This window comes from Argiope bruennichi, chromosome X2 (genome assembly GCF_947563725.1).
Source record: "Argiope bruennichi chromosome X2, qqArgBrue1.1, whole genome shotgun sequence".
NCBI lineage: Eukaryota > Metazoa > Arthropoda > Arachnida > Araneae > Araneidae > Argiope > Argiope bruennichi.
The window spans coordinates 6,668,070-6,682,035 of record NC_079163.1 but is presented as its reverse complement, the minus strand read 5'-3'; the positions used below and the strand labels follow the sequence as shown (position 1 = coordinate 6,682,035).

Genomic DNA, 13,966 nt, shown 5'->3' with positions numbered 1-13,966 from the left:
CAGAATTTTCCAGAGTGTTCTAGGAAAGTGAAACAAAAGTCCAGAATCTTCCGGAATATTCTCGAATATTCCATTCTCTTGTTGTGATTAGAATATGTTCCAGATTAGAATATATATAGGCGAGGATGAGACGCAGGCTTGAATATACTTTAGGACACCTATTTGAGCAAATCAAGATAAAATGGAAATGATCGAAAGTGAAATAAATTTGAGTGAAAATTTTTAAAAACCAGAAGTTAAATAGAATTATTTAAAGAAGTGAACAGTATATTAAATGGAATTTTAATGTATTAAATAATATTAACGTTTAACAGGATGCAAAAACGTAAAAGAAGAAAAAATCTTGTAGTAGAAAATTGAAAAGTCAGGAGCACGTTTAACTTCACAACGGCAAAGAATTAATAAATTAAGCTAAAATTTAACATAGAAATAACAAGAAGGAATAAAAGAAGATGATCAGGGAGACATTGGTCAAGCAGGTGCAGATAAACTGCTGAAAAAACAACATTATGAAATGAAATTAGCAGATTTACAATGATTGAAGTTCGTGAAAAGCAGCGACTGCAAGAGCATGGATAAAACATTATTGTTAAAGAAGTGAGAAATAAAAGAACTAGAGTTCACAGTTTTGCAAGTGCGGCATTCCATTCATGTCTAAATATCTAGGCATCCAAAACATTAACTGGAAGTGTCCAAAATGTTCCTCAAACCAATAACAAATGACTTTTGCATGTTAACATGGCTCATTGTCATCCCGTAAAATTTCATATTTGTCCTGGTATGTGAAGTCAAGAATAGTTACAAATGGTCTCCGAGTTACTGAATATAATCCTTTCTAGTCAGTAATTGGTTCAATTTTACCAGAAATCCCAGTTGGTGCCAAGTAAAAACAACTCAAACCATTATGAATCCAATACCAACTTACATAGAGCCTTGTTAACAACATGCCCCTATGGTCTGTGCTCTACTTGAACACTACCATCAGCTATTAACAACAAGAATCTTAACTCATCTGATAAAATAATGTTTTCTCAGCCATATTGGATCAAACCAATATGCTCACGAGCCCAGCACATATGTTGCAGTCAATGGCATGTTCCTAGTAAGGGCATTCGGGTTGGTCTTCTCATAAACGTTAAATTCCATTGCAGTGTCTTCACGGACACGTCTGTCATGCGCACCATATTAATTATTGGTATCATTTGACGTAATATTGCATTTTGTTGACACTAATTACTCTATGCAAATATCAGTGGTCTTTGCCATTAAGTAGACTAGGTCGGCCACTGCACTGGCCGTGTTGGGAGGCATGGAAATATCCTCGACACATTCCTGGCATTGTAGATGGAGACATGTTGAATTCCCCAACAACTTCCGAAATGGAATCCCTCAAAGTTTGTTCATTCCCATCGTGCGGCCAAATCATGTCAGAAAACTTTTCACATGGATCTCCTGAGTACAAACGAGAGCCCTGACTATGCAAAACCCTTTAATACAATTTTTACGCGAAGCTACTACCATGTGCACATTTGTACACTGCTAGCCAAGGATTTTTGGCACTTCAATTGAAAACATGAAATTCCATCAACCAATAAAAAATGCCCAATTATTGCTGTGATAACCGACAAAATTTTAAACTTGTCATAATTTTACTTTTACACATCTGAAGAGTAAAACAATGATTCGTAATTCTTCAGTACTAATGGAGCTTCAGAAAAGTGTTTTGATTTAATTTTAATTCATTGAGAATATTACTGTGATGATATACAGGGTATCCATTATTAAATAATTTAAATTAAAGTCGTATACAGATGAAACTATTGCTCAAAAAATGTTAAAATTTTGTGCAGGGAAAAATGAAGGGATAGGAAATTGTTTAAGAGAATAAAAAAAAAATTGTGTTAAAATTTCACCCCAAAAAGGTTTTTTAATTAATTATAAATTTACGACTAATTCTTTATTTAGAATTCACTCCTTTTTGTCCTTAGGTCACTCTAACACGATAACTTATACCCACTAAATTACACAATCTCTAAAGTGAATTGTAACCTTTAATTAAAACACGTAGAAACCCTCTTGGTTACACATTCGATAACAACTGCCATTGAACACACTCCAGCAAACTACTTTTCAAAGTTCAAGAAAAACAGTCACTTTGACAGATAATACGAGAAAAACAAAACATTCAAGGGGCAAAAAATGGCTTTCGATACATGCACTCGAGTTAACTTTTTAACGAGTCTTCGAATGCATGAGGAAATCACAAGATCTGTTAACGAAATGTATTTCGGTAATTGCATTTTAACTTACTCGTTTACTAATTTTCGGGCAAAAGATTAAAACGAACGAAGAAGAAGAAAAAAAAAATATTATGCACGTCACGCTACAGCTGTATTGAAACCTAGAAACTTCCACAGATATTTTGTTTTCAATGTGATCGTTATTGCTGATCAGAGTGTCGTTATATTTTTCAAATTAAGTTGGTTGATTAAATTGTTTTGTCAAAATGATAATTCCGCAGTAGTTGTTCTATGGAAATACTGGACTTTGAAGGGGATGCAAAAAAGTCTACAGAGTGTTGAAATTCTTCTATTAGTGTTAGCTGGGTTTGAAGAAACAGGATCGTTTGATGTTCTTTCTCAAAAAGGAAGAGAACTTATTTCCGTATAAGAATAAGAAAATGTTCCAATTCAAGTGGAAGAAGACAAAATTTCAATTTACGAACTTGTACCAATGACAGTCGTGTGGCATAAGAATTCGATATGCTTTTTGAACAACCAAAAATAATATGCAATCTCCTGCGGTACTATCTGTACAAGCTTCAACTTCTGCAGAAACTCATTCTACAGCTCCTACAACTTTTGCAACTCCTTCTACAGATTTCGAGACCGAACACCAATTCTGATTTGAGATAGATTCTTGTTCCCAATAACGTTGATTCAGAATGGCTTTTGTATAGCCTCTGGCTGAAGAAGTCCGCTTTCATTTGCACAATTTGATGTATATTCACAAATGCCGAAGTTTGGAACCAGAAACTCCGTGTTTAGCCTTATAAATCGGTGGCTGTCATCAAACATAAGGATGTAAGGTGTGTTTTCTGCATCATTTATTCTCGTCCCGTATTTCTTCGAGGAATTAAATGTTTGAAGTTTAATAGCATGCTCGATCACCGGTGTATAGCTGTTACAGAATAAAATTTGTTCTGAATCTGAAAGCACGTTATTGCCTTACGCTTAGTTTTTATGCGAAATGGAGATCCTCCAAACATTAGTACTTTTATTAAAAATACTCTAAAAATTTACATTACAGAAAAACGTGTCGTCAGTCGCTAGTTTCTTGATTTTGGGCCTCCCCATTCCCCAGACCTTAAATGCTTCTGGGGGCATTTGAAACATCTGGTAGGCCGTGATAAATCAAGAACTTCTGATCTTAAAGAGAACATTCACGACATTCTTGTAGCATTTCCCAGAACACACTGCGGTCAACTGTGGAACATGGTATATTACGATTTGAGATGATAGCCGAATATGATGCCTATCATGTTGAGAATGTTTTGTTGAAATAAAATTTGTAAAATATCTTAAATATATCCTAAATTCGTAATTCATTAAAAACGGCCTCTGGCACCGAAATTGTGAAATAATTTCTTTATTCTCCCAAAAATTCCTTCATTATGTCTTGTGGAAAATTTCTTAATTTTCTGAACGTTAGTTTCGTCTGTAGGCAATCTTAAAATAAGAGAATTTAATTTTGGACACCGTGCACGTATCATTTTTCCATTCAATACTGATACCGAAAAAGGAATTTCTTTAAAAAATTATTCCGAAATAATTCATGTCGCTTCAACAAATTTATTTTTCTTTCCCAAAATGATTTTCTAGAATCAAAACTTTGTAAAATTTTATATTTAGGCAAGCTATGCATAATGTATTTGTTGTAAAACAAAAATCCCAGAAATATAATGAAAATTTCTGAAGCTCCAGATAAATAAAGGGAAGTCGGGCGTTATCCAAATTATAATCCTTGTTTGTTATAACAAAATATAACATAATAATTTATAAATAAGAACATAATATATAGTTTAGTTATAATTTATAATTATAATATATTTATAATTATAATTTATAAACAAGTACAGCAATTAAAACAATCTTGAATGAAACAACTCCTTAAATTTTTTGGATCCTTGTTTTTATAATATTTTTCATTTTCATTAATTAATGTGTCTTTTTCTTTATTTTACGATTTCAGCGACAGAAAAAAATTCTATGAAAGAGCAAGAGATAAATTATTAAAAAGTCTTTATTTAGTGAATTTTAAACCCAAATTGAACTAAAACAAAATTTTCCTCATGATCTTTAATATTTGCTACTATCTGATGACTATAACTTTAAAACATAATTAAATATTAAAAAAAATTAATATTTAGAATGGGTTTTACTTTTAATAAAATAAAATCTGCTATCGAAAACAATAATTTCTTAGACAGATTCGAAGCTGTCAGGAACCCAATATAAATTCGAATTAAGAAAGATTGCATATAAAATAACTAACAGCAAGATAGAGTAGCACATTTAGGATAAAAATGGAAATAAAGATTTGTTTTCCATATGTAAAACTTTCAATAAATAGTACATAATAACAGTACGTAATTTTAATAAATATAGTACTTTCCTACAGTCTTATTATAAGCTAAGCAAATTAATAAGTTTAAAAATTACAATAAATAATTAATAAATATTTTTGAATAGAAAAATAGTAACGTGGATTTCTTAATGTAAAAATGGCATTTAATTAAAAGCATGTATTAATATGATTTTTAAAGAGCAAGCCTTTGCAACCTTGTTTAATTTTGTCCAAGTGAAAATAATTTTTTTTTCTTTTCACGATTCTTTTTAAAAATCAATTTTTTTCTTATCATTTCAACTATTATTGAAATCCTGAAGCGTTTTTGAACGATTTTGTAATAGGAAATGCTTATGGAAATCAAAACAGATTATTCAAGAGAAAATATGTAGCCAATAAATAATTTCAATCTCGAATAATAATATAATAAAAACAATAAACCAACAAAAAACTTTACAGAAGGTATTAGCACACTTATGATAGTATTTACTGTGAAAAATACAGAAAAAAACTTTGAAGTATGCTGAACAACATAGAACTCCCAATTTCATTTATTCTAGAAATTTGATTTTTTAATGGCATATATAAGTAAACTCCCCATCACGACTGACACAGAAGCTAATTGTTCGTCCTCTGCAATTCAAAAAGGAGCAGCAGTGTTTTTTTTTAAAGGTTAACTAATTTTATTCATTGCAGATTAAAAACGGTCCAACCGCTTTCCATGTAAATAGGATTTCTGTGTCTATATCCGAAAAAAAAATTCAGATCACTAGCTAAGATTTTAAAAATAATATATTATATTGCAAAAATACATCACGAAGTATCGAAAAATAGCTCCAATTCTTGTTTCGTCTTCAAATAAAGTAGTCAATACAAATTTAATGACTAAATTCATGAAATGACGTTCTCGATTAAGATATAAAACGTCTTTGTGGTTAAAAGGAGGGAAATTGCATGCATTAATTTGAAACAAAATTTAAAAAATATATAAAAATGCTTTAAATTACACATTTAAAAATATAAGAAAAACTTCAATAAAAGTTTCACGATTATACTAGCTTTCTTGCGCAGTGAAAATAATCATAATCACAAACTGGCCACTCCGACCTCCCCTTAGGCACCAAATAAAATTTAATGACCGGACCACCGCGACAGCAGCACTTGCGGGAACTGTGATGGAAATCTAAGGGCCATCACCGGCTACGTTACAATCCGTTCCGTCATCGATGGGAGGTAGCCACCACAAACCTCTTTCCTACCAGGGCAGCGAGAACTAGCCCCCCATACTGGAAACTTCTCATCCTCAATTTTGAGATGCCTCCCCCAGTGGGATTGCGCAGTGAAAATAAGAAAAATCAAAAGATATAAAAACAATAATACATATTAGCAATAACATTATGTCTAGTGTTTAAGAATGAAATCCAATTTCTGCAAAAATACAATCGTTGCTATGTAGAATTTCATTGATATAGATTTAGCATCTCAATCTACAAAAAAATTTCTTAATAAATTTGCATCATACTGCACTTACGTTCTTAAACGGATTTCTATTCATTTCAAACACCATTAGCTGCACTTTGCTAAAGTACATAAATTTTTGAAAACTTTTGTTGACTTCCATAAATTTTTGAAAAAAATCATATAAAATTGTCAGTTAAGGCCATAAATATCTCTGCTCTTAGAGAAAATAAACTAATTCAATTCAAAAATTACTCATAAAATGAAAGGGATTGCCTCAAATTTTTTGAAAAGTGTCCTTATTTAATTGAAATGCGTACAAATCCTTTCACTCATACCAAAACAGCATTTGTTAAAAAAACTTCTAAATTAAATATGTGAAAGACTGAGAGATATGGGCTTTCTGTTGACCTTTGCAAAGTGTGAATGCATTTAAAATATTTTTCTAAATGTAATTTTCCCTTTATTTTTAGAATTTTAATCATATTTGTATTTTCTTTATATTTAAGCATCGTTATATTTTTAACAGGTCTTAGCATTTTTATATAACCAAAACTCAGTTAATGAATAAATTTAATATAAATGCACGATCAATAATTTAATATAAATGCACGATATAACCAAATAAATAAGAAACAATCCAGTTTTATATTTTAAAATATCGTCTGGTTATAATCATTCATTATGGATGTACTTCTAGAAGCAGTGTTTGACACAATTCCTATACTTAATAACTACTGAAAGTCCTGCAATTCATTTTCAATGAAATGCATTTATTGAATCCAATCAGTGAAATTCCAATCAAAACGAATCCCTGTGTTGGAGGGGAAAGTTAGCTATCAGGAAAAATGTTATGTAACAATAAAACATCTCTGAATGGTGTCCAAGCAAATTTAACATTTTGCATCAATATTAGAATGAAAAATAGGCAAGAAAAATTTCAGAATCTTTCTGTAACAAAGAAACAAAATCATTATCAAAAGAGTTTAGATTTCATGATGCTGCGAAACTGTTTCTCATTCAGCCATCCCTCAGATGGGATTTTATTCGATTTTATTAAGTCTGAGTGTTTCTATTGAAACATATTCGTTGCTTTACAATGCACTAGGATTTTGTTCAAATTTCCCAAATATATATATAGATATAATCATTTTTTTCTTTGCGAATCATTTTTAAGAATAGTGATATAGAATAGTATTTCCTGTGCTTTTAAAACTCCTTTATATATGTATATATATATATATATATACAGAGAGAGAGAGAGAGAGGGAGAGAGAATTTCATACACTCGTTTCTTTGAGATTTCAACATCATAAGGAAAACTTTGAAATTTTAAAAGTTTTAAAACTACGATTTCTCTCTTCTAATATTTGAAAATCGGGAGACCTTTGTAATTTCTTATCGTCCATAATTGATAAAAATTTACAAATTTGTCCTATAATTTCTATTTTTTTCGTAAAATGATTAAAGATATGGATATGCTATTTTAAAAATGGCACATTAAAAAAATAAACATTTAAAAGAAAATAATCAAATAAAGAAATATGAAAAGATACTTGAAATTATAGTCTTTTCAGAATGTCTTTTATTCATTAGCGGGATTTAATATTTGATTTTTTTTCTTGCACATGAACTTATAATTGGATATAAGAATTCAATTTCCAAATCTTCTTATATCCTTGATAACAAATGATCTTTAAAAGCTATCAGAAGTTCGTTTCATAGAATTTTTGAATAAATGTTTCCAAAGTTTTTTTAAACTTTCAACAACCAATGATCCTAAAAAAAGTGTCGAATGTTTTATAATTTTTATCACATGGAAAATTTGAATGAAAGTTTTGAAAATTAAAACATAAAATTCTGTATAAATTAGGGTAATTTAAAAAAAACGAGAGCAATGTAATAAAATTGCTTTCTTTTTACTTAGAAATTTCTCATAAAAGCAAAATTTATACTCAAAATAAATTTTGGGTATACTGAGCATACAACAGTATGATGCAAATAAATATAAAACGCTGAGATAAACTGGAAGCTATTATTAAAAATAAAGTTTGAACTTACAGACATTGGTAAATTAACAGAAAATACTAAAGCTAAATACTTAAATAACGCCGAAGCTGGAAAAGCTTTATGTTATCATTTTTGGACGAGTAAAATTTTGGCTATTTCTCAATATAGTAACAAGTATTTCTAAATAATTCCAATAATAAAATTTCCCGTAATAGCAAGCAATTTTTGCATCAAGAGATACGAAACAGAGCATTAAATGAGAAAAGTTTTCCTTCCTTTTGTAAAAACAAAGTATCGTTGTTGTAAGCAAAGCTATCAATTGTACTTGATCATATTTCTGTTATTAATGTGCATTCCCTTTCTTTCCACATTCTTGTTTTTAAAATGACTTTGCTTTTAATATTTAAAACAATTGATTCTAATTCAATAGTCACTTACAAACATTATCTAGTGCATGAAATGAAAAGTTTCGAAACTTTTCCTTACCTTTGCTGAAAACAAGACTTAACGGAGAAAGAGCGCGTGATAAAATCGGGAGAAACATCCACTTGTTCTGAATTTCTTCCTGCGCCATCTGGCGTCGACAAGAAGTATCCTACTGCGAGAACTGAAAGGATGAAAAAAAATCGATTAACGGTTCTGCTTCCGAGTACTGAGCATTACGAGAAGAATCAGAATTGTTTTCACTAAGATGTTATGATGTTTTTTATTCGACAGCCAATTGAAGTCACCTTTACGTCTTACGAACAGAAAGAAATGCATGCTATATGAATCCGTTAATGTTAATACTACAAAGTCTTCCTTTTGCTTTTGATCTTATTTACAAGTACTGCGCATTGATGTCTTTTGAGATTACTTACAGTTTGCCTTTTTGAATATCATTGCAAAGTGATAAAAGATAATAGTTTTTTTTCTTTGCAGAATTAACAAATAGGCTGTAACTAAGCAATTATTTATTCTTAATCAATTTTAAATGAAAAGTAAACTAAAAAAATCATTGTCATTTCTCTTGCCTTTTTTGTGAAGATTTGCTCGACTATATCTGAACAGTATTTATTATATTTTAATTCATTTTCACTTATCCTTAACATTAGGTTTACCATGAGTTGGCATATACCTATTTCTACCAAAAGGGTCATAATGACCCATTTCGGTATTTAATTAGAAAAAATATAAATTGACCTACATATTATGAAGTTAAAGTAGAAACACTTTTATATTTTCAATATATTTGTTGAGGTGTGGTATGGTGAAAAGGAGTTCCTCTGCGTTTATTTACAAAAAAAAAAAAAAAAAAAAAAAGTGTTTATATTTTAATCTAGGTCTTCAAGACCATCTATTCTTACACCATCATCTTCTACTAAAACATTGACTCACACATCTTCTTACTAAAAACCTATAATAACTTCTATCTGACTGACTTCGGCTACGGCTTCTTGCTTCTTATATACAGGATGCGGCACAAAAACTCGAACAAAGTTATTACATCATAGAATAGAAGTTAATTAATTTTTTTAAAAATTTTTGTTCATTTCTTTTTGTTTACCACTTCAGTTGTAACATATTTTATAATGTATCTTTTAGTTTATGTACTGATTTATGGCCTTTTTGCAATGCCAAGCAAAAGATATGCTATTTTAAGTTGGAAAACGGACAGTATGAAGTCATTCGTTTACTTAATGTGCCTCGGCAAATAATGTCTGATGCAATCTATCATTTCAAAGAACTTGGCAATGATGGTAAAAGTCCAGGAAGTGAACTAAAACGTATGGCGAACACTTTTAGTAGCCATAGGTTATCAAAAAGCAAGTTCAATGAAATTCGAAGGTTTCCATGAGAAAGATTGCGCAATAACTAGAAACAAGGCACCGATGAGAGCAACGAATGGCAAAATCAGAGTTTGGACTGAAGCCTTACAAGGTCCAGAAAGTTCAGCTTCTCACTGAAGAAAACAAACTCGTGCGGCTCGAACGACTTTTGAAACGGGCCGCATGTCACAACTGAGAGAGATTCCTTTTCACTAATGAGAAGCTCTTTACTGTCTAAAATTTCGTAATTCCTAGAACTACAGGATCTGGTCTGTAGCACAACTCCCGATAGACACGGGGGTCGTGTCTGTAGACACACTTCAAAAATTGTTGAACATCGCAAAAATTCAAAGTCGGTCATGGTCTGGGGCAGAATTTGCGAAAGCTAGAAAACATCTCTGGTTTCTGTGATGAGGGAGCTAAAATAATTCAAAAAGTGTACCAGTGGGACATTCTAGAAGCTGTTATATTTCCGTGGGTCAAAACGCACTTCGGAAATGTAAAATGGGAGTTTCAACAAGACTCTGCATTAGCTCACAAGGCTAGAAAGACAGAAGAGTGATGGAATGAACATTTTCTGAACGTGATATCATCTGGAAAATGGGCACAATACTCACCGAATCTCGATCCCATGATTAAAGTGTATGGTACAATTTGAAGTCTAAGGCTTACACTAAACGACATAAAAATGTGGACTCTCTAAGAAATGTCTTCTGTGGGAATGGGATAGATTAAAGGTAGAAGACTTGAGGCCCATTGCTGAAAATTTCAATAAGCGTTTGCGCCTCTGCATCACTGCAAAAGCCGGCCACTTTGAAACCAATTAAATTTATTTATCAGTAAAAGTCTACTCTTATTATTATTTGTTATATTTTGTTACTTTATTAATTTTTAATCAAGTTATATAAAAATTTGTTTGTCCGGCTTTTTCTGCCGCACCTTGTACATACATTTTACTAACACATGCGTATTTCTATTTATACCTGTATCTATGTGCGTCCCTATCAAGCCGTTACATATTTAAATATAAATGCATGTATTCTCAAAAATATTAATTCGAATGGTCAAAATGGCCCCTTCGGTAAAAGTATGTATATACATTCCTCCGAAATTAAAAAAAGAAAAAGATAATATGTGCGATTTTATGTCTTATAAATTAATTAATTAAAATAATTAAAAATTAATTAAAATATTCTTAAAAAATACGGCAATAATTTTCTTGAAGAAAATTAACGAAAAGTTTTCTCAGAGGGGTCAAAATGACCCCTTGATTAACCTAGTGTGAATTATTGTTCTTTTATTATTATTATTATTATTTGTAATGAAATTTCGCGAAAAATCGTTTTTTGGAGGCTAGCTGTATTTAACGCCCTTAAAAGGATTTCTTTTCGAAATAGCGTATCGAATGTGCACTTTCTTTTCATATATTAACAAACGAAATCGAAAAGAATTTTTCTCTCTTAACAATCAAAGCTCTAAATAGAATAATGTTATAAATAACATTAATAATGTTAATAATGTTAATGGCTTTAGACATCGCGTGACTCTGCACAAGAAACAGATTTACTTTTCAATTACTTTATGTATCTAGTGGTTAAATGTAACATTAACACTTATTCAACCCAAATTTCTCTGGAACGATTTCCAAAAATGTGCAAATGAAAAGAAACATAATAAAGTGTAATATTTTATTCATTTTCGTGATATAGGGCGATATAAAAGCTAATTTAGCTGTCGAAAATTCTCATATTCTAACACATTACGGCGAGTAATGAAGAAAACCATTTAGTTATCGAATAATTGGCTTCAACCAAATTGCATTGATTTCACACCGATAGATGGTCAAAGATAGTGTCTAAACCATATGCTAATATAGCTGTTTTCATTTTTCAGTTATCATACTAGGGTATAAAGACAGACGTCCCCTAGACGAAACTTGTCAAAACTTTAATAGAAATCTACAATTGTGGTTAATTTATTAATCATCGTGTTTACAGACAAAAAGAAAAAGGGTCCGACCAAGAAACAAAGTTTTTAAATTGTTTTTTTTTATTATTATTATTATCTTGTTGAAGAAGTCGGAGCTTGAAAACTCTTAGACAATTAATTAATTAATTAAACAATTCGAGGTAAAAATTCCTTAACAGTTGCAGTGCTAGAAAGTAATAAAAGTATTTTTTTCCTCCTTACGCTGAAATGTGCACCAACGAAACTTCACTCGCCTAAGTTTTAACCCACTTGTTCAACTTCAGTTCAACACAGAAATAAAAATAAATTTTATATTTTCAGTTGAGCTTAAATTAAGATTATAAAAAGTTTTTCTTTTTCGTATAGCTTTATTCTTTTGATTCACATTTTCATAACTCAAATTGTTTCTTAAGCTTTCTCACTTGCACTGTAAGAAACTAGAGTGATCAGCTATTTTTCGAATATAAATCTTAGATTTTGCAGATTAACTTGATCTTAAATTTATGGAAGAGGTCTCTACTCAGTGTCAGTTTCCTGGCTTAAACTATTTTTTAAGTAATACTTTTAGCTGAATTTTCGTTTAATTATCGTCTTTACTTCTTTGTTAAAGAATACAGCAGAAGAAATTTCTTTTATACCAAAAAGAACACAATACCATATTTCCTCTTATTATTAAATTCCATACTTTCACATCTGAAGTTTTCCCAACCGAAATGAAATAGCAATTGGAAAAAGCTAAAAAGAAAAGATTTTATTGACTTGTATAAAAGAAATTTGGAGTAGTCGAAGCATTCACAAATTCGAAATAAACTATTCGTCCTTCTTCTTTACTTCTTAACACTATTAGGAAAAGAAAAGCTTAAAAAAGCCATTCTGATTTGAAAGATTAAAAATTCACAAATAACCATTTATTTAATATTTTACTAAATTTCTTTTTGATTACTGTTATACTTCCTTAGCCTATTGTATTTTCTTATAAATATGTATATTTGAAATTGCAAAAAAAAAAAAAAAAAAAAATGTATTCGTTACGATTTTTTTTCACACGTAAAGAGATACCGAGTAGAAAAAGCTTTTCTCTAATATTGATGTTAGTCATTTAGATGTGGTTCCATAGGTGAGAGAGCTTATATTTCAGTCTCAAAAAAAAGTGATTAGAAAACATTTCTTGATAATCGTAGTGCCGAATGATGATGAATGATACATTTGATTTTCATACCACTGCCCATCGGAAACAAATGACATTTGTTGCTAATATTCCATGAAAGATTAGTTGCTTAGCAACAAATAACACATTCTATTATGTAATCTGAAAAACTGCTCAATAATAACTCAATCATTAATATGTTCTTCCTATAACTGCCTTAATAATTTTTTCCGATAAATGTACTTATAATCCATTTAGAGATCTTTGAAAGCATTTTAAAAGCACTGTCATTACTAAATAATTATTGCTGGCTTAAGATTGTCAGTGATATCTTTAAAGGTAAACTAAACTGCAAGGTGTGTATTTTTAGTTTATTATAAGTGCGAATGTGGTAGTGATTATTTAAAATTTAACTTTCTTCGACACTCAATTTTTATTTTGTGTTTAAATTCTTTCAGCTCATCATCAGGTTTTATTGTTTTTCTCATTTAATAATAATTATTAAAACTTAAAACAGACATTTGCACTAATTTTCAAGTTGCGTAAAAAGTAACTGAAATTTCTTTAGTTTATTTCTTTTCATTTGGGCCATTTTATTCTATTCTGTTCTTTATTATTACTAGAAATTTAGTTATTTTCAACAATTTCTGTTAAATGAAAAGAAAGTATAAAATTATGCTGTTCATTGTTTTTATTCTGAATTCCTTGATGATATAAATCAAGATCCATTAATCTAACTTTAATTTATGAGCTATATGTAATAAAGTATGTAAAATATTTTAATAATACTACAAGTTACTAATATTTAAACGACAAAACGTTTAATATTGTAAATTATTTCTAATTTTCTAATGTTCATAGCATAGTTTGATTTCAAAATATATTTTGAATATCGGTCGTTATTTATTATTTTAACAAATGCAACCTTCTATGAAATACATCATTTATC

General features: G+C 30.0%; 1 protein-coding gene across 1 annotated transcript in view; it reads right to left on the bottom strand.

Annotated features, from left to right (window-relative positions):
- LOC129960789 (uncharacterized) overlaps positions 1-8,658 on the bottom strand; it is a 54,384-nt gene extending 45,726 nt beyond the window's left edge. Inside the window, exon 1 of the mRNA XM_056074432.1 lies at positions 8,581-8,658. The gene's annotated coding sequence lies outside the window, so the exon portion shown is untranslated. The remainder of the gene's footprint in view (positions 1-8,580) is intronic.
- Positions 8,659-13,966: the final 5,308 nt, after the last annotated feature.